Below are 26,567 nucleotides of genomic sequence, written 5' to 3'. Positions count from 1 at the left end.
CCTTTCCTTGTACGGCTGAGTTGGGATCAGCCCTTCTCCTATGCTAGACCTGAGATGCCAGTGGACACCTCACTGTGGGCAGTTCTGTTCTCAGCTGTGGAACCACTTGACCTGTCTATGCCTCAGTTTCTCCTCCCACCCTTTGTCCATGTAGAACAATCTCTTCAGGGCAAGGGACCGTCTTTCAGTGTCTTTTACAGCACCTGCCACAATGGGGTAAACAGACACCGACAGCTGAAGTAACTTGCCCAGGATCAAATCAGTCGCCGAGCCAGAAATAGAACCCAGAAGTTCTGGGCCTCACTTCCTTCTCCAGTCACCAGACAACATTGTCTTTTAAAGCAGTAGTACAACACTCCTGGCTAAGAATGGGAAAACAAGTACCAGCTTCGCCATCCGGTGTGTTAATGGTTATAAACCACCTTAGGTCCTTGGGGCAGTACAAACAATCAGCCGCATTACAATGGAGCTCGTCATACCCACTCGACACCAAAAATAATTAGAGCTGGACAGGACACCGTTTTCTAGCTCCGGGAGAAATTGAGATTTAAAAAAATGTTCCCGTCCCAAATGAGGACAAAGAGACAAAGTCTCAAAAGTTTTTGCAGTTGGGACATCCAAAAAGTGTTTGGCTTGGGGTCAATCGAATCGTTTCATTTTGATTTCAATCGTCAATTTTTTTTTAAACTCTAAATTAACTCAAATGGCTAAACAAAAATGGTTTTGACCTGAATTTTTTTTTCTCATTTTAAAAATGTCAAAACGGGACACTGATAGTTCAAAAAAATTTCCCAAAACTTTGTGGCAGTGGGAAATTCATCCAAAGCAACCCTCTCCCCCAAGAACACTCCCTCTCTCCCAGGAGCACCTCAGGGTTTGGCAAATGGGAATCTTCCATTAAAATGGTTCATCAAAAACGTCCCAACCTGCTCTCATAGTGCTTCGCTATCCTGTAGCATCTTCCATCCGAGCACCTCAAAGCCCTGTACTGACACTAGTTCACCTTCCCAGCCCCCTTGCAAGACAGACACAGGTGAGCATTCCCTTCCAGAGTTGGCCGAGGTCCCCAGCTAGTCAGCAGTGAGACTGGAAGAGAAGCCAGGTTAGGGTCCTGACCTTCTCATCTTCCTGAGAAAATCCATTGCAATTCAGCACTGATTAAAATATCCAGGTGTTTAAAACATTCGCCGTCTTTTAGCCCTCAGCCTTTGCCAGACAGAGTTCTCCCGCTTGGAGATGCTAAGATTTATCGGTTTGTCTGCATGTATATTGCTGCCTTCGACTGGAAAAATGACAGGCCCACTCAGGTGTAACATTTCACTCAGCCAGCTGCAGCTACCGGAGCGGATTCTTCTGCTTACACCAGGTATTATTGGCTACACTGGGTTTGACCCATCAACCTCTGGGATCAAATTCTGGCCTTTATCTCGGTCACTTACAAAAAGAATTTGTTCAGGAGCGAAGGTTGCCGCTGCATAGCAGCGCCTTCTGCTCTCCCTGTACTCCCAGAACGTGGGGACTCAAACGTTACAAAGCTAGAAAACGCTCACTTCAGGTCTCACCCCTGGAAAGAATGCTAGAGACAAGGGGCCCAACAACCCAAATCCCCCACAACTGATGTAGCCTCCATGCACTTTCTGCACAGCCACCTTAATCCTGTACCCTGCCGGCATCTTGCCACAGTTGGTTTTTCAGGCGCGTGGAACATTTGCTGGAAGGCCGGTCCGCTCGTTGCAGGAAATCCCCTAACAGCGCTGGTGCAGCTGGGAGCACGGAGGAGATAGTAGAGCAAGTTCAACATGAGCTTTTAACCCTTCTGGCTTTATTTATGAAACCCCAGTGTGACAGTGGTGGAGGACATGGACAGTGGTGCCCGCTGGAATGGCTGAGTGCGAAGGGAAAACTTCTTGCACTTGGAGCGTCACCGTGCAATGAGCAGAGCCGTTCAGAACCTGGAACATTCATCCCAGGGGAAATTAGGACACGAGGGAATTGGATTCCATTCCCAGTCGGAAATTCATCTTTTTTCACAAAATGAAAAAAAAAAAAATCTGGAAAGTTTTGAATTGGAAACTTCAAAGCAAAAAGTGTCAAAGAATTTTTTTTTTTTAAACACAACGAAAGAATTCAAGCTGCCAAACTGGAAAACATCCTCTCCGTGAAGTCATCGCAAAACAAAACCGTTCGCTTTGATTCCTCTGATCGGGAACAGTTAAATGTTTCGTAGCAAGAGAAATTTTCCTGCAGAAAAGGTCACTTTCAGCAAAGCCAGGTTTTCTGATAGGAAAGCTGAAAACAAATTCCACCAGCTCTTGGGATTAGCGTGTGGGGACAGGCACAGGAGACCAAGATGGCATGGGGATCTTTGAGCCAACTGGCAGAAAAAACCACCCCCTTTCCACCAAAACTTTCAATGTTAACCCCCAGATCGCATCAGGGAAAGAAGCCACGTGGCCCGGGAGGCAGGGTAATGGTGCTTGGGGGAGATATATTGATCAATGTCCCCTTTTCTTTTCACTTCTCCACCTCCTGCCTCGCTGAAGAAGAGACAACGGGAAGGCAGGAGGAGCTGGTGGGACCCTGCACAGCATGAAATAAATTGTTCAAGGCAAAATATGGGTTTGGGTCAATCCAGGTCACCATTCCCTGGGGACACAGCACTGGGCAAGCAGGGCTTTGCCCTGTTTAGGAAACCCAGGAGTTCCCAGCCGAGGCCATTCCTAGAACCCCGCAGAGCCAGAGCCCTCCAGAGCCCCTGACCTTCCTAGTGCTGGACATGGGCTTTCCCTCTTATCCCCAAATCAACCCACCTGCTTCACTCCCACTCCACTCACCCACCCCTGCCTGTGTGTAAACACACATGCGCACACGCACTGCTAACTGCCCCCGCTAGTGTGTACACACACACACACACACACACAGCTAACTGCCCCTGCCCGTGTGTACACACACGCTTAGAGCCCTGCTACGTTCAAGAGCTTCGCCTCTCTCCCTGGATACATTTCAAATGCTCACCTCTCCCCACTGAATCCTATCTCCTGCCTTTTACATGTTGTGAATAAACAGGCAGTCGGCATCTGATGGTTACGAACCTGGGAGAATTTCATTTCACATTCCCTCTATTTCCTCCCTGCCTTATCTCTCTCCGGGCAGCAGAGTTGCCTGGAACAATGGCGAACACAGAACCTCCGCTGCTCACCGAAATTTATCGGCCGGGAGACAGACAAGCCAGGGCCTTTTTCTTCTAAGCTATCGGCTGGTTTTGCATCTGCTCTCTGACGGGACGTCTGATGATTCAGACATTTTATGCATCAAATAAACAGTCGTTTGTTTTATAGGAGTATGAAAGCGCTGCTGGGAGATGACTGACACTTGCCAAAGTGGGAAGTTAACTAGCCAGAGAATGGGACATCTCTCCTGTTGTCTGCTTAGCACGGACAGGGCTTTCAGTTTCACAAGCTGAAGCGTTGACCGGTTTTCTCATCTTTGTCCCTCAGAAAGCCTCAGCTGGCGTAAATCAGCACCGTTCCAATTATTTCAATGGAGCTACGCCAACTTACGCCACCTGAGACTCTGACTCCCGTTTTCAGTGAGCCCCTCTGCCTCCTACACGTCCCTATCTGTAGCTTTCAGCCCTCAGCAGTTATTCACCCACTGCATCCGCAGCCTACGAACTACCGAGCTGGGTGGGTTTGTGTTAAATCCCCGGCTTTGACATTTAAATCCTGACAGGGCTTTGTTCCCAATCCGCCCCCTCGCTTAAATTTACTTTGTATTGGTTTTACCATAAAAATAATATAACCTCGTTCCAGAGAGACGCCAGATACAGGCAGGCGGCTTAAAACCCTAGACTGCCTCTTACTTACTGTTGTGTAATGGAGTGTCGCCCTACGGCCTCCCCATCTGATCACAGGGCTGGGAGCCAGGAATGCCTGGCTCCTAGTCCCAGGGCTGGCGCTAGTTTCCCTCTGTGGCCTTGGGCCAAACACTTCACCACCGTGCCTCAGTTTCCCGAACATATAAAGCAAGGCTAAGACTTCCGTGCCTATCTCATCAGAGAGTTTAATTAGTTAACCTGCAATTAGTTGACTAATTAGTTTGGAAAGTGCTTTGAAGACAGATGAAACGTCTGGGGTAGCTGCTGCGTACCTCATAGCTGCATTGATCTGCAGACCGATATCACAGCTGTGCAGCCATCGACGCTTTGGGCTACCAATCCAGGCATGAGTTGCAAGCGCACCGGACATTATACCTGGGTTGCGTGGCAAGAAGCACTGGACCATGCAAGTGTCAGCTGCTGGAGTGGGCATCTCCGAGCACCCAAAAACTGTGGCATTCAGTCTAAGCTCCACTCTGTGATGGCTTATCCAGAGAACCATGTGCCCGCTGCTGAGATCAAAACACAGCCAGTGCTGACCACTGTACCCGGTACGGCCTCTGAGTGGCAGCCCACGTGGCAGCCCTCCACAGCTAGGGTGACCAGATGTCCCGATTTTATAGGGACAGGCCCGATTTTTGGGTCTTTTTCTTATATAGGCTCCTATTACTCCCCCACCCCTGTCCCAATTTTTCACATTTGCTGTCTGGTCACCCTATCTACGGCACAGCCCCCGCCAGGCACCAGCCAGCCCCCGTGGAACCTCAGATCTGCTCCTGTTCAATGGCTCCCTCCGTTGGCGAGTTTGAGAATTGTGGCTGAAGCAGTCCGACAGCAGCCAGGACACCTGGAGCCTATAGTCTAGACCCGGGCTCTGCAGGCAAGTCACTTAACCTCCCACTTAACCTGTTTGCCCTCCTGGAAAGTGGGAGGGCAGCAGTGCTCGCAGAGGTGAGCCGCACGGCTCCCACGACACTTAGCCTCTCTCCTGTCACGAGCCTCAATGAGGGTGTATAAAGTGCTTTGAGAACCTCCGCCCAACGGCACTAGGCAGGATTATTACTACTCAGCTCACTGGTCAGAGGCCTGCGGCAACTCCCAGCTCAAATCCCACCACCTCCTGTGGATGCGCCAATAGGCAGGAACCAGTCGCTCCACGATCAGGCCTGAGAGCTCCATTCCTGAGGCTTAAATCCTCAAACTCGCTTCTGACGTGCGTCTGGGAAGGTGGAGTCCCTACCAGATTTCAGGGTTAAAAAACAAAACTTATTTTATATCGGCTTATTCTGCTGTGATGGGCTGCCTTGCACACGCTGATTTCCTGTGGGCCCGGCGCGTTCAGCTCTTTCCGGCGACGCTGTGCCTCCAGCCGGACTGACGCTGTGCTGTGCTCTCTGCGGGGGAGCAAAGGGGGTCCCGACCCTGCTCACGACTCCAGAGTGTTATGGATAAATAAATAAAACAATAAACTGACCAACGACCACCTAGTGAAGAACACACTGGACTGGAACTCAAGAGAACTGGATTCTATTCCCAGCTCTGGCACTAGCCTGCTGGGTAACCTTAGGCCAGTCGCTTCCACCCTGTGCCTCGGTTTCCCCCTCTGTAAGATGGAGCTGACAATACTGATCTCCTTGGTAAAGCATTTGAGACACGAGGAAGAACGTTATGGAAGAGCTCGGGATTATAATTATGATCGTAACACACGTTTGGATGCTAACAGAGCATCTCCTTTGGCTCTGGTGGCAGGGAAGGGCCTGCACCACTGGAGCGGGAGGAGCTGAGCTCCATCCTTCACTGCCCCTGCGAAGGGTGATGTCCCAAGTGGCCACAGGACAGTTACAACATTCACACAGGAGCCAGGAGCCGAGGTGGAGGCAGCATTGGGAAGATCAAGGCAACGTGTGAGCTGGTGGTGATCGACGGGAGATGCCTGTCGGAATCCAGCGAAGCCCCAGTAAGAGGGCAGGAGCATCAGACTCTCCTACCGCGGTCGGCAGTTTATCAGTCACGTTTCCCTGCCTCTGATAAGCCAAATGCACAGCCCGTCTCTCTTGCAGGTGGGCCAGACTCCCCACGGGTGTAAACTCTGTGGGCTGTGTAGGGTCACACCAGGGATGGACCTGGTTGCAGGTCGGACACTCAGCATTTGGCAGGGAATTTGTTACGTTAAATTCCATGCCACCCACTCCCAGCCAGCCCCAGGCCCAGCTGTTTGCTCTCTCCAGTCCCTGACAGCGCCCCGACTCCGGCTACGTTGCAGCGTCTGTCCCCAAGGACAGCACAGTCCAAAGTGAGTGGGTGGGAGGGCTCCTAGCAAGGGTATATCCCAGGCACCGCCATCCATAACAGAGCAGTGCCGCCTTGCCTGGCATTATCACACATCCATCCGCCCTGCTGGCCGAGAGGGGCTTTTTACCATAACTTGGTGGCAGCAAATGGAATTTACCCTCCCGGGGCAAGAGGAAGTAGGAGGCCCCAGGACTCCTCTCTCTCAACTGTCACATGTGACACCGGGATGCAGAGAACCCGGATGGTGGCTTCTCCGGCCAGTCTGCAACCCAGGAGAGGAGGAGGCTGTTTGGACAGTAGGAAACAGCCCTGCCTCGAAAGGAAGCTCCCTGCATCCAAGAGGCAGCAAGGGGTCTCAGTGGCTCATGTGAATGACCAATGAGGGGGCCCGGTTTCCCGTAGCTCCACGAGCCCCCTTCCCCTCTGCCCAAGCGCGGCCGGTGGGGAAAGGCTCACAGAGGCGAAGGGCTATTTTTGAGGCCTCATCCCTAAAGCTTGGAGGCAAGGACAGGCCCAAGGGAAGTCCTAGCTCAGCCGCTTCCTAGACTCCTGGGTGAGAGGAGGAGGAGTTTGGCCCCCAAGCTCTGATTCTCCTCACTGTGAATGCGCACCAGATCTGAGTCTCACACAGCGCACCTACTACGGGCCAGCAGCAGGGTTTGAACTCCGGGCAATACAGCCCAGGCCCCTACCACGTGAGCTAAAGGAATAACCTCCTTTAGCTGCCAGCCGTAGTAGGCTGTTCACCTCTAGGTGGACCAGCATCTAGGAAGGGGATACGTCACACAGTGCACATCTGAATTCCTAGCCTGGGACATCCCAACGTGGATATTCTCTGTCCACGCTGCAACTACAATCCCAGCTGCCAACAAGACAGGGCAACACCCTCTGAAGTGTTTTGGGCCCCTGGCAGGCCCAAGCCATCATCTCCAAGAGGGGCACATGCAAACGTCGGGCAAAGAAGGCCGAGCCCGGCTGCCCACGCTTGAGCCTCATTCTCAAAGAAATCTGGTGAGGGAGGGCCCGCAATGAGTTAATTAATTATCGAGAAGACACGGAGACTCCATAGCTCGGAGCTGTCACATCAACAGTGTTTTGTCGACGGAGATGACGACGGGTAGAATTATTATTGCAGCATGGGAACTGAAAAGACTTGGAGGGAGAGGAAAGGCTACAAATGGAAAAGGAGGAGATAGCGGAGAACAAGATAAGTGTTTTTGTTGCTAAATGGGAGCTGGCACAGGGACAGAATCTAAACTATTAGAAGACAATGCACAGTACAGTACTCGCAGCTTTGAATAATCCATTTAATTAGCAATCAGTACAAAGGAAGCCCCTTCTGTGCTCTAAAAACAGAACGACGTTGCGTTCTGCGGGGATCGCGCATCTGCTCAACAGAGAGCGCTCGCCAAGCTGCGTACAACGGGTGTGCGGGACTCGGCTATGGGCCTGGGTGAAACTCAGCAGGGAGGTGAGAGGGCCATGGACCACTCTGCCAAAAAGGAGACAGAAAACGAACAGGCACTGCGGGGAGATTCCCGGTGCTCCCAGCTGGCTCAGCACCAGACCAGAGCTTTAAGACCAACTCTCAGCTCTCCTCGTCCTGCACTTGGAGCAGGGTTGGAGGTTAAGGTGACTAAGCCACTTATGCACTCTGGGCCTGTTTAGGGCCCTATCTTTTCTCCACTGTCAGAGCAGCCTCAGGGTTGCTCTAACTTATGCTCTACTTCCCACAGCCCCTGGGAAGCAGCAAACAGCTGTAGAGCAGTGTGCTCCAGCCACACCCCTCTCTCCTACCCCCTGCTGGGGCATTGGGGGTAAGGCCAGTGCCCTATCAGCCAGGGAGATAGAGTGCCATGGGGCTTAGTGGAAGACAAAAATCGGGCCCCATCACCAGAGCCCCCCAAAAGTCAGCCCTCAGCCCAAAGATCTTACAGTCTCTCCGGGTACGACCCTGCCTGGAGTTCAGGCTGCTGCGGTTTCACTGCTCGGGGACCCGAGTTGGCGAGATTAAAGCTACCTTGGGTATCCCTACCTGAGCGGTGCTTGCAGCACAGAAATGCCCGGAAACAAGGTGTAGGAGAAAGGAAGCCTCATAAGCCCTAACTGACAGATGGCGAGTCTGGCACACTGCATTTCCCCTCCAGCCAAAGCCCCACACCTCCAGCCACGTTTGTGGCGCGCTTTATTTCTGTGGGTACCAATTCGCGGGTCCCAATGCCCATTCTTCTCCGAGCAGCATACAAACATGCTACTGCATGAGAAAACAGTTTTCTTGCACAGATTAAGGGCTAATCTTTAAGAAAGCAACTCTTCTTTCTCTTCGGCAAGGATACTTGGGGTTAACACTTCCGAAATTAAAAGGACGCTAGGTAGTTTAGCCTCAAATTTTGCAAGATCTGGCATTAGCGGGAGCTTTTCATTCGTTTCTCATTTTTATTAGCTGTCGCCGGTATTGTTTTTTTAAACATTCTCCGGTGGCCTCAGAAACGCAAATCCCACAAAAATCCCTCAGAGCGTTTGAGGATGGGGCCAGTCTCTCTGTGTGTTTGTTCAGCATCTAGCAGAATGGGGCTATTATAAATAGTAATACCCAGCCCTTACGGCGCAGGTTTTCTCAGCAGATCTCAAACCGCTGCACAAAGGCGGCCAGTCTGATTGTTTTAAGGTGGGGAAACCGAGGCACAGAGGGGCAGTGACATACCCAAGGTCACCCAGCAGGCCAGTGACAGAACTGGAAATAGAACCCAGGTCTCTCCTGAATCCCAGCCCAGCTACCCGTTAGACTACACTGCCTCCCTCCTCCTAACTGGGCTGGTGAATGAGAATTGTGCCTCTCTGCAATTCCTACCATGCCAGTTGCCTCAAGAGAACGCGAATAGAGGGGAAATGAGGGCCTATATTGATAGTGAGCCTCCTGCTAAAGCGCTGGGACCCCAAAGTGAGGGGTGCCGTATTAAATGTCCCTGGGGAACAAGGAAGCGAAATTGACTATAAACATGAAAATGAAACTGACCAGCCCAATTTCACTACCCAGGAGGCATGAAGAGCCACAAGGGAACAGGCAGGGTTAGCACAGAGGAAACCAAGTGTTTGCAATTATCTCCAGTCTCCTGACCCCGGGTGTCACCATGAGCAGGGGAGGGACTTTTAAATTGGCTGGTGAGGGAGCTCAGCACAGCTGAGAAGGAGGCGGCAGAACAGGGCACAAGACCTGTTCTGGTTTACCGTGGCATGTAATGCCCCCCTTTAAGGACATTATTTTGTGACGGGTTGGATCACAGAATCCCCCTTGGGGCTGCCAACTGATGTGCTGAGACTACTTCTAACCCATTTTCCCTGCCAACTTGGGACTCCCGAAACTTGCCTTGTTTGAGCCAGACACGCTAGCCTGCTGCAAACACAGATCCAAGTCTGAACCATGTCCCCCAAAAGCTGCAGGCTTAACAGAAAACAGTTTAAGAAGTGTTCCTGTCTCCCAGCTGCCCAGTTCCCAATGGGGTCTGAACCCCAAATAAATCCATTTTACCCCATATAAAGCTTATACAGGGTAAGCTCATAAATTGTTCGCCCTCTATAACACTGATAGAGAGATATGCACAGCTGATTGCCCCCCCACACCCCAGGTATTAATACATACTTTGGGTTAATTAATAAGTAAAAAGTGATTTTATTAAATACAAAAAGTAGGATTTAAGTGGCTCCAAGTAGTAACAAACAGAACAAAGTGAATTACCAAGCAAAATAAAATAAAACACGCAAGCCTATGACTAATCCAGTAAGAAAACTGAATACAGATGAAATCTCACCCTCAGAGATGTTTCAATGAGCTTCTATCACAGACTGGACGCATTCCTAGTCTGGGCCCAATCCTTTCCCCTGGTACAGCCCTTGTTCCAGCTCAGGTGGTAGCTAGGGGATTTCTCATGACTGCAACCCCCTTCATTCTGTTCCACCCCCTTTTATAGCTTTGGCACTAGGCGGGAATCCTTTGTCCCTCTCTGGGTTCCCACCCCTCCTTCTCAATGGAAAAGCACCAGGTTAAAGATGGATTCCCGTTCAGGTGACATGATCACATGTCACTGTAAGACTTCATTACCCACTTGCCAGCACACACGTATACAGGAAGACTTACAAGTAAATGGAGCCATCTACAGTCCATTGTCCTGGTTAATGGGAGCCATCAAGCTTCCAAACCACCATTAATGGCCCACACTTCGCATAATTACAATAGGCCCTCAGAGTTATACTTCATATTTCTAGTTTCAGATACAAGAGCGATACATACATACAAACCGGATGATCACACTCAGTAGATTATAAGCTTTGTAATGATACTTTACAAGAGACCTTTTGCATGAAGCATATTCCAGTTACAGTATATTCACCCTCATTAGCATATTTTTATAAAATCATAGAGTGCAACGTCACAATTCTATCAACGATTAGCCAGAGCACAAAGTGCTCCAGCACCACCCCTGTGCGCTGAGGTGGATCAGCTTTACATGGCCCCAGGATTCCTCTACGCCAGGGGAACAGTTCCTCCCAGCCTCTTCCACTCACCAGCACCTCTGATCAACAGGGGCTGTGTGACGGAGGGGAAATCCCCCTGGAATCACTCTCTGGCCCAGGGCTGGACTGTCTAAGGAACAGCTCATCTCTCCAGAAATGGATCTCATCTCGTCCCTGACACACGACCACTCCGCCTGCTGGGATACCCGCACCCTCGAAATCAAAGCTCCCTGTTACGCTCAGAAGCCTTTGTGGTCTCCAGCCAGGGAAGCCCAATTTTCCTAGTAGCTGCTGATTGCCAATAAAGCCAAAAACCCAGAGAGAGAGAGAGTGTGTGTAAACAGAGCATTAGGAAACTCAGCAAGTGCATGAGTCATGTCAGCATTTCTCTCTCAGGTTCTGCCTGGCTCTCTCTTTACCCTGAGCCACCCCAGTGCCTGCACCAGAGGTAAAAACAACGAGGAGGCCTTGTGGCACCTTAGAGACGAACACATTTATTTGGGCATAAGCTTCCGTGGGCTACAGCCCACTTCATCAGATGCACAGAGTGGAAAATACAGGAGCAGGTATAAATACATGAACAGATGTGAGTTGCTTTACCAAGTGGGAGGTCAGTCTAACGAGACAATTCAATTGATCGCAGGATACCAAGGGAGGAAAAATAACTTTTGAAGTGGTAATGAGAGTGGCCCATTTCAGACAGTTGACAAGAAGGTGCGAGTAACAGTAGGGGGAAATTAGTATTGGGGAAATTAGGTTTAGGTTTTGATTTAAGGGATATTGGATGATCACTAAATGGTAGGACCTGCTGAAATGTTTATAGTAAACAGTGGATTGACAGGAGGTTTGAGGGCCTTTGGGGGGCACACATTTGCTCCCCTGCACCCCCCTCCCTATTTTCACATTATTTCTAATGGATGTCACCGCTGGATTTTCTTTCCCTCACCTTCCTCCCTGAATGCAAACCCACCAGGTGAACGGTTGGCCCTAATCATGTCAGAGCCGGTTTCAAACCCAGCCGAAAGCCCGCTGAGGCAGCCGGACTTGTGACTCTATGTTTAGGCCACTGGTACCCAGGAGCAGGGCATAGAGCAGCTGAATGCTGTTGACAGAAAGGCTTATGTAAATTATTAATAATAATCCTTTGCACTTCAAAGAGTGCCTTTTAGCCGAGCATCTCAAAGCTTTACAAACATTAATTAATTAAGTACAAACCAGCTAGAAAGCTGATCGAAGGCAAGTCCCTGGCTGTTTGTTATTGTTGAGGCTGAAATGGGGGAAGGAAATAGTTTCTTTCCATTAAACAGGGATGTTCAAAACACCGTACAGTCCCCCGTCTGCGTCCTGCATGCGCCATCTCTCAGCCTCCTCGGTCCGTGAAGTTCCCCTCACAACCGGTTAGATCAGCAAAGCCCCCGGAAGTCACTGGTGCTTATTCCAATTGACACCAGCTGAGGATCTGGCCCACAGAATTCAGACATAGCGACAGAGAGGAGAGTTTCTCAGGGAGGAAAGTTACATGGTCACCAGCTAAAAAGTGAATGGTTGGGGGGATGGACTATTTCAGGGCATTATGGGATATATTTGCTGGGAGTTTTGGCATCGCGGTATAGTTTCAACGGTTAAAAGAGAATCCAGAGATCGGTCTTTCTCCTTTATGCAACTGGAGAATAACTTCATGAAGTGACTAGCCAACAGGGGGCACTATTGTGCCACCAAAACACACCTGTCCTGTGCATTATCTGCCTGTTGCGTGGGAGAGGGTGTGCGGGACGCAACCCATAATACTCAATAGGAGGAAGATGCTTGAAAAGGAGGAAGTGCTGCAAAGCCATCGTGGTTCGGGGTGCTGCAAGTGACATCAGGGCTGGCCACGGGCTACCGCAGCCGGGTTACCCGGCTGAATTAAAGGCCGTGTGCACCAAGAGGCAGTCCTCCTCTACAGGCCCAAAGCCCATTGAAGTCGATGGACTGAACCTGCACCATGGTCATTCTGCGCCCTGTAGTGGCCATGGCAACGGGGCACATGCTGCCCCCACCCCGCCACGCAGGGGAGGTACAAAACTGAGTCTTCACTAGCTCTGCCCCGGTGCCAGCCCAGCGGTGACTCTGGCTCCTGGCTTGTAAGGAACCAGCTATCGTACACACCTAGCTAGGGGGTAGCTTGGGGGGATACAGCTCCCCTTCCCACAGCCCCAGCCTGGCTGGCACAACTAGGTGCCCTAGGCAGTATCAGACCACCTGGCCTTTAACAATGCTTCTCGTCCCCTCCCTGCTCTATGTGTCTGTTTTCCACCCGGCCGGCCTGTGCTGTAAATTGGGAACCTCGAGACCAGAAAGGTGGGGACCATCGAAGGGCACGCAGAGCAGAACAGTACAAATCAAAGGGCCTGAGCCCTTTAGCAGCAGGCAGTATTAAACACTCCGTGAGGTGAAGGGGTGGGGGATAGGAGACCTGCTAACTACCTTCAAATCCTCCAAGGGTGTAGACCCCAGAGTGCAGGGAGATTCCCCAGGGTTAGAACCCAACTGGGAGAACCCCCAGCAATCTTAGCCTAGCTAGCCGATGATGTCCTATTGTGCTGGAGAAAGTCTCCCAAGGCAAGTGAGGGGAGCCCCATGGAGAGATCTGCCTGATACTAGATTGGACAGTTCATTAGAAAAATCCTACCACCTAAGGGGATGGCTACAGTTTGAGAAGATATCCCCGCTAGCTAGCACACTAAGAACACAGCCGTGGTGGCACAGGGGGCTAGCTGCCCCAAGTATATGCCTAGCATCTCGGAGGGGTATGTACTGCCAGCAGCCAGCCCGGCCCACTGCAGCTACGTGCTCTGTTGAGCGCACCCACTCGACCAGAGCTAGCGCGGGTACGTCTCCTCGAGCGGGGAATTACATCCTCAGCTTGAAGCACCGAGCACTCTAGGTTGTCCATGGGAAACACCTCACGAAGATGAATGGATTTATTGTCACACCTCCCACGAAGTGGGGGGGTCACTAACCCCACGTTACAGATGGGGAGCCAGGGCACTGAGAGACTTGCCCCAGGTCACACAGCACAGGGCAGAGCTGGGAATCAAAGCCGGATCTCCTGAGTCCAAGGGGGATCCAGTGTGCTTAGATTTTCAGAAAGCCTTTGACAAGGTCCCTCACCAAAGGCTCTTAAGCAAAGGCAGCGGTCAGTGCCCCAGTGCTGGAGCCCAGTCTCACAGGCATTGTGGCCTACCCTTTAGGAAGAGTGGGACTTCTTGGGGGTGTTTCTCCAAGGGACTGTTTAGTACTGGGGCAGAGCACAGATCATGTGGAACCGTGACAAGAGTCCACACTGGAGTTTAATGCAGCAATCCACTTTAATAGTGAATTCAGATTAATTTTCCCGATGACCCTGTGGGGACAAGCTCTGAAATAACGTAGAGAATTTTTCACTTGACCAGAGCTCAAAGCAGAGCACGCGAATAAAGCAGGAGGCTTGTAAAATAGGAGACGCGATGCTGGCAGGCCAGATGCCCGCTCTTGCCCAGGCTGCAGGCGTTAACTGAGAACTGGCAACTTCCTAGCTGGAGCCCAGACCAGGTCACCTGCATGTTAGTTTTGCTCAAACTAGGTATTAGTCTGATAAGAACGTATTTAGTGCTCATGAAACGCTTGTCTAACTTGCTGCATGCCCTAATCTCACTTGCAAGGTCGGCATTCCAGGCCATAAGAAAATACGCAAGTTTTGCTTCATAACTTTAAACATGTTTGTCCTGAGTTTGTGATCTCCCACTCTCCCCAGCCAATCCAGAAGAACTATCAACCTCAGATGGGCCATCAAGAATCACCCCAATCCAAAGGACTGGTTAATGGTCCTATTGCACCTGGGAAATGGTACCAGCAAGGGAGCTTGGCCTGAGGGTTTGGAAGCTGAATGAAGAAAATAAAACAAGTCACAGGAAAATTTTCCATCTTTTTGGGTGTTTGAACTCTGGAGGGCCAGAGACTGAAGGCAGAGATCCCCGGGGGCTGCCTCCGGGGGCTGCCCTGAAAGACACTTTGAATTGATAGATCACTACAACTCTGTCACTCTTAGGGTTTAGATCAGGGATGGGCAAACTTTTTGGCCTGAGGACCGCATTGGGTTTCCAAAATTGTGTGGAGGGACGGTTAGCGGAGGCTGTGCCTCCCCAAACAGCCAGGCGTGGCCCAGCCCCCTATCCGACCCCTCCTGACAGCCCCCCCCCGGAACTCCTGCCCCATCCAACCCCCCCCGTTCCCTGTCCCCTGACAGCCCCCGGAACCCCCACCCTTGACTGCCCCCCACCACCCCATCCAATCTTGCTCTCCTTCCTGACTGCCCCCCGGCACTCCTGCCCCACCCAACCACCTCTTCTCCCTGACCGCCCCCAGAACCCCTGCCCCTGACTGCCAGGAGCTCGCAGCCCTGGCACCCAGAGCACTGCACCGGCGGTGGAGCGAGCGAACTGAGGCTGTGAGGGAGGGGGAGCAGCGGGGGAGGGGCTGGGGGCTAGCCTCCCGGGCCAGGAGCTCAGGGGCTGGGCAGGAGGGTCCCACGGGCTGGATGTGGCCCACAGGCCGTAGTTTGCCCACCTCTGGTTTAGATGGTAACTCATTGGTGTGTGTATGTTCACTTACTTTAACCTGTAAATAATTCCATTTCTTTTTCCTAGTTAATAAAACTTTAGATGGTTTCTTATGGGAGTGGCTACAGGCGTTGTCTTTGGTGTAAGCCCGAAGTTATCAATTGACTGTCTCTTGGGACTAGAAGCAACCTGAATGTGGTATGGTTTGGGGAATTGGCATAAACTAACCTGGTATAAGGTTATACTGGTATAGCTATATCCATAAAAACAAGCGTCCCCCGAACAGATAGCTATACTGGTCTAACCCTTCCAGTTTAGTCCAGACCTCAGAGGCCACCGCTGCAGTGGTGTTCACAGCACTCATAGAAGGTTTCTCCAGACACAAAGAGCAAGCACGTACTTGACTTCTTCTAGGTAAGAACAAAATAAGGATGAACAGATGGGACGTCTCCAGGAGAGAGCACGGTGTGTGTCTCTTGCCTCTAACAGTCTGCTCTGGAGAGGAGCCACAGTGGCCATGCCCACCAGTCCCTGCAGAGAGCAGAGTGCGTAGAGATTTAAGGGCCCAGCATATGGAAAGTCTTAGTAGCTCTGTACAGATACACCCAACCAACTGAGTCCTGTAGTGCGGGCCCTGATGGGACAGGCTGCAACAAAGAGCTTTGACACATGGGTGTCTAAACAGCCCATGAGCTCCCATGCGAGGGGGAGAAAAAAACCAACCGGCGTGGGAGAGTTTACCAGGCTGCCGCAGAGCCAGGACTGGCGGGGGTCCCGGCTGCTCATCAACATGCACTTCTTGCCGTTCCCTAAAGCTCCGAGGCTGCTGATAAAGTCTCTCTTTCTCTCTCGGAAATCTCCGAGAATCCCTCAGGAAACCGCTAATCCTGGCTGAGCCGGGAGCTGATTACGCGCCTTGCTTTTGTGAGACGGCGATAACGACCCTGATGGAAACCAAATCCATTGTTCCTGTCCCTCTCCCGCGTGCTCCCCCCGCCATTCGCAGCAGGCCCCACTGAGGGCTCCCGGCGTTACAGCTCCCACCCACCCGCTCAGCACTGCAGGGCTAGCCTGGCTTTGGATTCCCCCGGCTTTCGGGATGCACGTCCCTAGCCCATTACCGCAGCACTTTGCCACGACGGGACCTTCCTTCCTGGGCTTTTTACTCCCCAGCCTGCTGTGCTCTCAGAGCACCCCCCAGCAATCGTAACGTTTCATCCCATCCCCAGCAACTCTCCCAGCTCCGCTCTGCACGCCCATGCCTCGGGGATGCTTTCACCGGCCTCCTTCAATTAGAAGATAAAGAACAGAGAACTTAAGATCGGCCAGACTGGGTCAGACCAAAGGTCCATCTAGCCCAGTGTCCTGTCTTCCGACAGCAGCCAATGCCAGGTGCCCCAGAGGGAATGAACAGAACAGGGAATCACCAAGTGAGCCATCCCCTGTGGCCCATTCCCAGCTTCTGGCAAACAGAGGCTAGGGACACCATCCCTGCCCAGGCAAGCTGGAGAGTGGTTCCTCCATCCTCTATCCCAAACAAGCCACTGCCCACTAAGTATCCCGCTGCCCTCCACGGATACGTAATCTGTGCTTACTAGTAACACCCCGAGTCCCTTGCACACAGTACAGCGTCTCTGGCACATGCAGGGATTGCTAGGTCTGGTTGGGGAGGTGCCCCGGTTCCAATGTCGCGTGAGGCCGCCAGGTCTAGCGGAGAGGGCACCGTGCTGGGAGTCAGGAGAACGTCGGGTTCTATTCCAGCCCCGGCCCTGACCTGCTGTGTGCTGTGCCCGCTTCCCCGTCCCACCTGTTGAGGCGGCAAGCTCTTTGGGGCAGGGCATTTTCAATGGGAGGTCGCTGTACCTCTGGGCAGTAGAGTTCAAAACTTTTACCAGACAGGTCCCTGCTGAAGGGACGTTGCGTCGTGGCATTGTTGCTGTCACTGGTACCGTAGGTGCACAGCTGTCACTGGCCCTGTGCTGATGGAGCTGTACTGACGGGGGGTCCCTCTGAAAAGGGGAATTGTACGCCGTCCAGCACCGGGGGGTCCTGTCACGAGCCGGGCTCCTTGGTTCATTGTTTTATTTGTATTGTCAATGTGCCGGCAGCAGTGGAGGGTTGGCTTGGCAGGACACACAGTCACGTGGGGACCTGTGTCAGGCTGTGGCAACACAAGAAGATTTTGCGGGTAAAGCTTTCTAGCGTAGACCAGGCCTGAGTGTACATGCAGGACCCAGCACAACGAGGCCTTGATCTCTGTTGGGATGGCTAGGTACCGAGACCTGGCAAACCTGGGGCTGGCTCTGCTGAATGAGAAGCTGCCGTAGGGTAAGAAAATACAAAGGGCAGCAGAGCGTGGAGTAGCTTAAGCCTCTGGTGAAGTGGCTAGTGTATACAAGTATGTACATGGCTGCTGGTGAGCCGCATCTTAGAATATCGCCCTCGCTACTCTCCCCCCTCTCTGGGCAGAACCACGCAGCTCACCCCCCAGCGCTGGATTTCTGGGCAGCAGCCCTTCTTGGTTCCCAACTGGGGTGACGCCCCAGGCCCAACTGGGTTTGGCACCGGTGAGTTTCCCTTCCGGAGCCTGGTACAATACAAGTTTGCAGTGACACACGAACAGCATCTTCAGAACAAAGCACTCGTCACTTATTCACCCCGAGGTACAAAGCACGCAGAGCAAAGGGTAAAAGATGCATATTTCACCTCTCCTAACTCTTGCTCTTTCCTTGAAGCGTTGGTGTGTTTCATCTAGCCCAGTTACCTCCATCTCAGGCTGGAGACAGACTGTGTGTCTCCTTGCCTGCCTATCAGCTCTCGCTGACCCCTCCTGGGCACACCGCCTCCTTCCCCAGGTTAGAATTCCCTTTGATCCTAGGGGAGCTCAACCATGCCGGCCATTCCCCACTTAATAGCTTCCCCGCATTGTTCCCTTAAGGAGCCTTATCTGCCCATTGTTTAGTTCCTCTTTGCTTCCCTCTTCCAAGATTTTTTTGATGCAACTCCTGGCAGTCAGGCAGGTTCAAAGGGAGGCAGTGTGGCCTAGTGGCGAGAGCACTGGACTACAACTCATGACGTCTATTCTTTTACCCAACTCAGCCACTGGCCTTCTGAATGACTGTGGGCAAGTCACTGCCCTGTGCTGTGCCTCTGTTTCCCCATCTGTGAAATGGGACTAATGATCCTGACCTTCTTTGTAAAACCCGCTGAGATCTACTGATGAAATGCCCTATGTAAGAACTCTGTATTATTATTACTATCACACAAATAACCGGAGGGTCCTATTAAAATACTACCCATAATTTCCTCATTTTCCACAGCTGGCATCTGTTGGATGGAATTGGACCAGCTCATCTGTGCCTGACTCCCAGCACGGTGCCCTCCCTGCTAGACCTGGTGGTCTCACGTGGCATCGGAACTGGGGCACCTCCCCAACCAGACCCAGGGCCGTGACGGCTCGCGGGAGAGTGACATCCCCTGCCAGCTACAAGTGGAGGTGCCTGCACCGGGTACAAGCACCGGAGAAAGGTGTGCCCGTCGCAATCTGATAATGAAGAGAAAGATTGGAGGGGGAGGGGGGGGAAGAGGGAGAAGAAATGTCTCAGACCCAACAGAAAACCATCCCTGGAGCGGGGCGAGAGGAGATGGAATTATTTTCCCGAGAGCCATTTAGACACAAAGTGAATAGCTCGGGCTTCATTTCCCACCCCCCGCCGCCCCTCCCTCTCATTTCCGAGGCCCGATTTAAGCTCTATCTCCAATTCTACGTAAAATAACTCACTGCCTTCCCACTTAGAAAACTGATCCTTTCACTCCCCTGCCCAGCATTGGCTTTAAATAGCCTTATTTAAATGCAGATTACACCGTCTCCAAGCTGTAGCCCTGGTGCCTTGTGGGGCAGGCTCACCGGGAGCGGAGGGAGACCAGAGGCTGCAGATTGGTGATGGGGGGGGGGCTCTTTTTGTACTGGTACCTCTGGCCCCTCTGCTCCCCCCCACACCTTACATGGAGCCAGGATGAGGCCTCGGCTCTGCCTTCTGGGATCACAGCTCTTAGTGCAGGGATCCAGGGACCGGCCTGCTGCAAAGGGGAACGTGTCCCACAAGCCAACTCCCCACACCCAGCCGCCAGCGGCTGGAGCCAACCTGCTCACCCAGCCGCCTTGAGCCCCATGCTGCCCACGCTGAGACCCACTTTGGCCAGGCTGGCGCCCCAGAGCCTGGCACACAATACCCGGAGTGCCACACTACCCTGCCTGAGGGTACCCGCCCATGGCACAGTAATGCTGGTGGCTCCTGGCTCTGACACACAGGTCCCCACAGTGAGGGTGGGAGCCAGTTCCCTGCACCCTAGTTTATCTTTCTGCCCTGCCTGGTGTTGCCCACACTCCGCTGGGCTGGGACCAGCCCCCCAGCTGCACTGGGCAGACCCGCACCCACGCCGTGCGCTCCGCTCGGGCGATGTCTCCCAGTGCCCAGCCAGTGATGCCGGGGGAGTTGGTTAGCGAGGCGACAGCTTTCCTAACTGCGGGATCAACAAGGGGCACGCACCCCGGAGAGAACCTCCACAGGCTGCCCCCCCAGCAAAGGAAAAACCGCCTCCCGCCAAGCCATCACCCTGGCCTGCCGAGTACAGTCACCTCCCCTGCTGCCAGAATGTGACCCCTACATTACAACAGAGCCGTGGGAGCAGGCAGGCAAAGCAGACCCACAAGGACGCACACAGCGGTAACTCCACATCGGGCAGGCAGCGCCCACGCCACACACCGAGAGGGGCCTCCGGTCCCGGCAATCAGCCTCTTGGGATGGGCCACTTAGAGCTCTGGCGAGTGCCGGAGGAAACAGCAGCTGGTCTATAGCGTGTGCTGGGGAAGCGGGGCAGGGTGGGATGCGAAGGCATCAAAACTGCTAGCCTGGTGGTGACGCAAAGAGGCCAGCCCCCAGCACCATGACAAAGCCCACCCCTCAGGGACCAAACAGCTCCATGCAGCTGAGCTTTCGCAGTAAAGGCCTTCCCCGCCCTGCCCCCAACTGAAAGCTTGTCCTTCCCAGAGGAAAAAAATATCCATCCATCATCTAACATGGACAATGCAGCAGATCCCTGCCGGGACAACATCTGTTCTCGGAGTACAGCTGGTTCATAGCTCAGAGAGAAGCTGGGGCACGCGTTGGCTTACCTTAGCCAGGAGCCCACAGCTTGAACAGAAATCTGAACCTCCCTGCCCTTAAGGGCAACAGGTGCTTGAAACGACATCGATATAGGGAGGAGTAGGAGGCGGAGCTAAAGGCATAGCTCCACCCACACCAGCCCTGGGCCTGCCCATTCCTAGAGAGAGGGCAAGAGGCCACTTTGAGTGCTTCCCTCTTCCTGTGTCGGTGTGGAGTAAATGTGATGTCACCGCTGCTCAATTCACCAGGGCTGCTTGTTGGGGAGAGGGCTAGGCCGGAAGCTCTTACGTATGCACTTTGAAAATAGATGTCTTGGGAAGGGGGGAAGGGCCGGCTTTGCTTTTGATGTTTCTTATTTAATTAGTTTTTGATTAAAGATAGATCACAAACATGTGAGCTCCGTGTCTGGGTTCACGTGTCTCCAAAGAACCAAGCCATCTGACCCAATCCTGGAGTTGGAAGATGGGATGGGGGTGCAGGTGGGATATTTGCCTCTGAACTTCTCCAAAGTTTGAGATGGTTTGGATCTGAATGGTTTGGCTTAAAAAAAAAAAATCGTTTGAATAAAATCCTGTGCTCCCAGCAATCACACCCGCGCCCGGTTCCTTTCTGTTTTCTCTGATCTGCTGCGTCTTTAGGCCCCGACATACCGTTGCAAAGCTGCCCTCTAGGTCCTGCTGCTGCTGGACTTACTGCCTGGGATTTCCCAAGCCTTGGGCAGCACTAAACTCCCTGCGCAGCCAGAGTTGAAATGCATCGAACTCTGTCCCCACAGAAGGCCAGATCGGCTGAACGAAGACGTTTTCCGTACCTTAAACCAGCAGCCGCTTCAGAAGCAGCTGAGGCCTCTTGCGCGGATCCCTTCTTAGAGGGCGAGAGCTCCGGAAAGGAGGCCGCATGGGGGGAAACAAGACGGTCTCTGTATAAGCTTTGTGTTGGGCAGTTTTACTGCACATGGTGCCCCACGGCTAGGGGACTATAATAATAATAATAATAATAATAATATATGGAGATATCCTATCTCCTAGAACTGGAAGGGACCTTGAAAGGTCATTGAGTCCAGCCCCCTGCCTTCACTAGCAGGACCAAGTACTGATTTTGCCCCAGATCCCCCCTCAAGGAGTGAACTCACAACGCTGGGTTTAGCAGGCCAATGCTCAAACCACTGAGCTATCTCTCCCCCCTTAATAGTGAGTATTAGCAGACAGAGGGATAAGGGAGGAATAGGTGGCTCCACCTGGCATCAAGATTAAAGGAACTGGTTGAGGACACATCCTCGAGGTAATGGAATCTCCTCTGTGCTACTGGCTGGTATTGAACCTGGGACCTCTAGTTTAAACAGCACAAGCCTTGACTGTCCGAGCTAACAGCCCCACCGCTATTAGGTAAGGCTAACATCGGCCACGCTGCGTGGCCCTGGCGCCAGTGGGGGCAGACAGAGCATCACCCTGAGTGGGGGGGCGGGAGTTACATTTGCTTATCATAGGAGTCTCCGGACATTTTACCAGTTACATGGGGGTCTGACGCCCCCCCCCCCCCCTGCAATCAAGGGAGGGCGTTCTATTGATTCACGGGGCGCTGGATCAGGCCCATGGGCTGCAGTATCCAGAGGGCGGAGCTAAGGAGTGGGGCCCACCTCAGCGTGGCCGGGGGAGATCTCTGCAGGCTGAGTGACAGCTTCAAAGAACTGACATCCCTGAGCCTTGGAGCGACTTGTCTGTGTTTCTATTAACCTTTCTTATCCGACTCTCACGGCATGTCAGTGGGCAGCAAAGGACACCTGCTCTGCGCTCTCCTCTCCCAGCTGACGAGTGCTGGTGAGATAAGCCAGGCTGCGTGGGGAAGGAGCTGCTGGGAAGACAGGGCTTAGTTGTTTGCCTGGGCTTCTATGTGTACACGTGTGTGTGTGCTCGTGTTCATGGGTCTGGGCACAGGGACGTGCATGTGTTTGGAGGGACGTGTCTGGACGTGCATGTTGTGCATGTGTGTGAACATAACTACACATCACCTCCTAACACAACATGGCCCAACATTTACTTTTAAACTCCAAGGCATTTTTCTGCCATAGGAGCGGCAGATCAAGGGAAGTCAGTTACCATGGTGCTCAGACGATGGGGCAGAGCCGCCAAAGCCCTGTGGCTGAAAAGCCAGCAGTCGGCAAGGAACACAGGAGGCATCGGGGAGGGTGTATGGGCCTGGGGGAGGAGGGTTGAGAAAAGCCAAAACGACTGTGCCCCTGCCAGAAATATAAACTCCCGAGGGCCAGCGAGTGGGAACCTCTGCGAGAGCAACGAGGGAGCATATCCCCCAGAACTGACAGGTGCTGTCACTGGCAGACAGGCAGACATTGCCATTTTTAATTCTTTATGCGGGGGGGGGGGGGGGAAGATAGATTTGAAAGAGTCCCCAGAAGGGCTCCCAGAGGAACCTTCGCCAGCTTTTCAGAGCACTTAATTCCTTCTCTGTCTCTCCGCCTCCTTGACATCAGCCAGAGATTTGTGACAGCGTTTCTGAAATACCCCCTCTTTTCCGGAACAAAATGACATCAACCACCGTGCTGTCGTGGTTTGGGTTTTTTTAAGATCCAAAACGTGACCTTCCTTGTTTGAATCTATAGTCTAAAGGGCCACTTGTTTTCGGTCCTTAAAAAGAAATCCATCAAGAAGTTGCAAACTTTTTTTTTTTTTTTGGTGGGACCCACAGAAAATCCATGTTTTAGGCTCCCCCTGCTGGCCCTGAAACATCAGTTCTACGCCAGTAAATACGACATGCTGACTTGTGATCACGCCGCCCTCTAGTGGTAGGCCAAGGCATCTACAACAGCCTGCTGCTTACAGCTAAGAGAATCCTATAGCACGCAAGAAAGAAACCTATGTGATTAGTGCTAAAGTTCCTGGGTTCTTACCCAGCAGTGACCAACATTTTTCTATGGCTTTGCTTATTGTTCGCTGCATACAGACATAGCTGTTTGGGCACAAGAAAGCACTCTGCAGTTGCTGTGAAAGGAAAACACTCCGCATGCTAATTTCACATCTCTATGAAATATGCTCGCTCCCACTGGCTTCAGTGGAGGAGTTTGAGAATTGACAGCAGGATCAGGTCCAAAGCCAATGTTTATAGGAACTTCTGGGAATAAGTTCCTCAGTGCCCTTCTGATCTGTGAGATGAACCGGGTGATTAACACAACTCCCTAATCCAAGAAACAGCGTTTCTTATTCCCCTCTGCGCTGCCTGGGTGCTGTGCCCTTGCATTTCTTAGTCTTCAATATCCTTCATAGGAGGGGGATTGGGAAGAAAGCCTCTTTCTGCTGAAATTAAGCAGGCACCAGGGCAAGCCCTGAACTCAGCACCTTAATTCTATTTTCGCATCTCTTTAGCTATTTTTAACCCCAGCAGAAATTCAACAGAAGGACAAAGGCAGTGAAAGGGCAAGGAACATCCATGCAATGTGGGGCAGGAGGGGGGAACATCTGGTCTTGGGCACAGCATCTGGGAGAATTTGCAGGGCTACCACTCACAGTACATGTCAGATGCCATGGAGATTAGCAAGGCGGAGGGTTATGGAAAATCCCCTCCACTAGGAATTTAACTTTCCACTGTCTGTGCTGTATTAATGCATTTTAGAACAGGAATGTATTGATTTGGCCATTCTGTTTTCTCTCATGTTTAATCCCTTCTTCTCTTTTATGCTAAGGAATAGAGCAACAAAATACAAAAGGACAGTATAACAAACAAACGGGCAGAGATTCTGCAGAAGTAACTAGTGATTTGGAGTGTCCAGCTTCAGACATTTTAAAGGGACCTGATTTTCAGAAAGAGCTTAAAATCCACCCTCTGAAAATCAAGCCTGTTTTAATTGTCAAGTTCGACACAGAGATGCTGAGATAACGGTGACCAGACAGCAAGTGTGAAAAATTGGGACAGGGGCAGGGGTAATAGACGCCTATATAAGACAAGGCCCCAAATATTGGGACCATCCCTATAAAATCAGAACATCTGGTCACCCTAGCTGAGATCCCCCCAAATCACTTGTCACTTTTGAAAATTGTGGCCTAATGTTGGAACCAGATTTGCATTAAAAAAAAAAAGGGCATGATCGGCACTTGGCCCTTTTGAAAATCCGGGCATAAGTGTCACAGCTGGGTGTTGAACTCTGGAAAATCTGGTCCAGCCGCGACAGTAAAATAATACCAACATCTCACTTTTATGGTGCCCTTCATCCCACAGAATCCCAAAGCACTCTGCGACCTGGAGAGATATGGGACTCAGTTCCCTCAGCACTGAAATGCAGCTACTTCTGAATGCAACAAGGCCGCTGTTTTAATGGCGCACTGCAACAGCTTAGGGCAGGAGGTGAAAAAAACAGGGCATCCGACCAGAACTGCGAGAGACACCTTGGGAGGCAGAGGGTAGCAGAGATGCATATTCATCGCAACACACAGCGAACATCAAAAACACGGTAGTAATGAATCTGGCTAATTATTAGGACAAAATACGTTCAATTTGATGTCTGAGCTTTTCTTCTTCCTGTTACACCAGGGACGCGAGAAGGAAGGGGGGTAGGGTAGAAGGAGGAGCAGAGAGGAGAACAGACCGGCATATGTCAGAAAAATTCTTGTACCGCAGAACACCACAGGACTATGAATACCCGACTTCACAGACGGAATGTGCATTTTGTATGGAAGACGAGCTGCCGAGGCCCTACCAAAAACACAGGCGGCGAAGGGAGGGGTCGGGTGATGGAGAATTGCCCTTGTTCTGTGTGTTCAATAGCATCCATCCATCTTAATGAGTTTCCCGGAGAACAGCACAACCTTCCACCAGCCTGTTGATTTCTCATGAGTGCAGCCTCCCCCCACCCCCGCCATTCATCTTTGCTGTGTAACAGGGGGATCTTTAAAAGAAAACAAAACACAAATGCACCAGATCTAAGCGGCTTGCTTATAGACAGCAAATAACCTCCAGTGGCAGCGTTACCTGCGAAACGCATCCTTAGCAGCGCAGAACCACCGTCTGACCTGATATTCAGCCCCGAGGTGCATGGAGCACAGAGCACGTGCTTGCAGAAACTGGCTGCCTCTCCCCGGGATGGGTTGCTATTCTGAAGAGCAGCTTCAGCTGAGCTCCTCCCCTGCCAGGCGGGACAGGAGAACCTCAAGCTGCTGCTTCTCAACGGCAGCGAAGGATCCGAAACTGAGTTGGGAAAATAACAACTGAGTTTACATAAGAGCTGAACTAGAGGGATATTCTGGGTGTCCACCCAACTCAAGCGATGAGGCCCGAGCTGTCAGCCCAAATTTGGCCGCCCCCGAGCTTTGGGAAAGTTGGAGCCCGCTTTCAGAACCCAGCAGGGACTGGTCCCAGAGCCCACGCTAAACTTGATCAAAGTTCAGCACTGCTGAGGCCCTCGGCCAATCAGACACCAAGTCAGCAGCATTACATCACCAGAACAACCTCTCATTGAGTGACCAGACCCCGAAGGCAGGGCCACCCACCATTTCAAAAAGTACGGTAACCCTTTTGTGGGTGTCACGAACCCCACAGTCATGACGGAGCCACTCATTCCTGTGTATTTATCACCGGAATGAGATTCAGTAAAGAGATGCAGCTACCTTGACTTCACGGCCAGGTGTACATTAGCGTCAGTGGAGGCACACCCAGTTCACAGCAGCTGAAGCTCTCTTCCTTAGCCCACTGTATCATTAGTAACAGAGCTAGTCTGGAATTTCTCAATGAAATGGTTTTTTCATTGTAAAATGCTGACTTGTCCCAACCCAAACGGTTCGTGAAACGAGATCGGTTTCCACAAATCTTCCAAATCGAAAAAAACAAAGTTTGAAAAAAAAAATGTTTTGAAATTGTCACAACATTTTGTTTGGACATTTTTGAAATGAAACAATTTCCGTGTCGAAAAAACTTTTCATTTCGAAATTTCTGCTCATTAAACTAAAAATAGGTTTAAAAAGGGGAGGGGGAGTTGAAATCAAAATGAAACATTTCAGAATGATCAAAATAAACCCTCTTGATGGACCCAAACTGAAAACGCTTTCTGGGTTTTTTGGTGGGACAAGAAAACCACTTCCGGCCCAGCTTTAATTCTTAACCTTTGGAGAGGTGGCCACATGCTTGGGACTCACA

The 26,567-nt window shown here is 51.7% G+C and overlaps 1 protein-coding gene across 1 annotated transcript in view; it reads right to left on the bottom strand.

Annotated features, from left to right (window-relative positions):
- ADGRB2 (adhesion G protein-coupled receptor B2) overlaps nt 1–25,532 on the bottom strand; it is a 153,844-nt gene extending 128,312 nt beyond the window's left edge. Inside the window, exon 1 of the mRNA XM_065576656.1 lies at nt 25,407–25,532. The gene's annotated coding sequence lies outside the window, so the exon portion shown is untranslated. The remainder of the gene's footprint in view (nt 1–25,406) is intronic.
- Between the last annotated feature and the right edge of the window lie 1,035 nt (nt 25,533–26,567).

The sequence above is a fragment of the Chrysemys picta genome, chromosome 23 (genome assembly GCF_011386835.1).
Source record: "Chrysemys picta bellii isolate R12L10 chromosome 23, ASM1138683v2, whole genome shotgun sequence".
In the NCBI taxonomy this organism is placed as follows: domain Eukaryota; kingdom Metazoa; phylum Chordata; order Testudines; family Emydidae; genus Chrysemys; species Chrysemys picta.
This window is presented reverse-complemented; position numbering and strand designations above follow the sequence as displayed.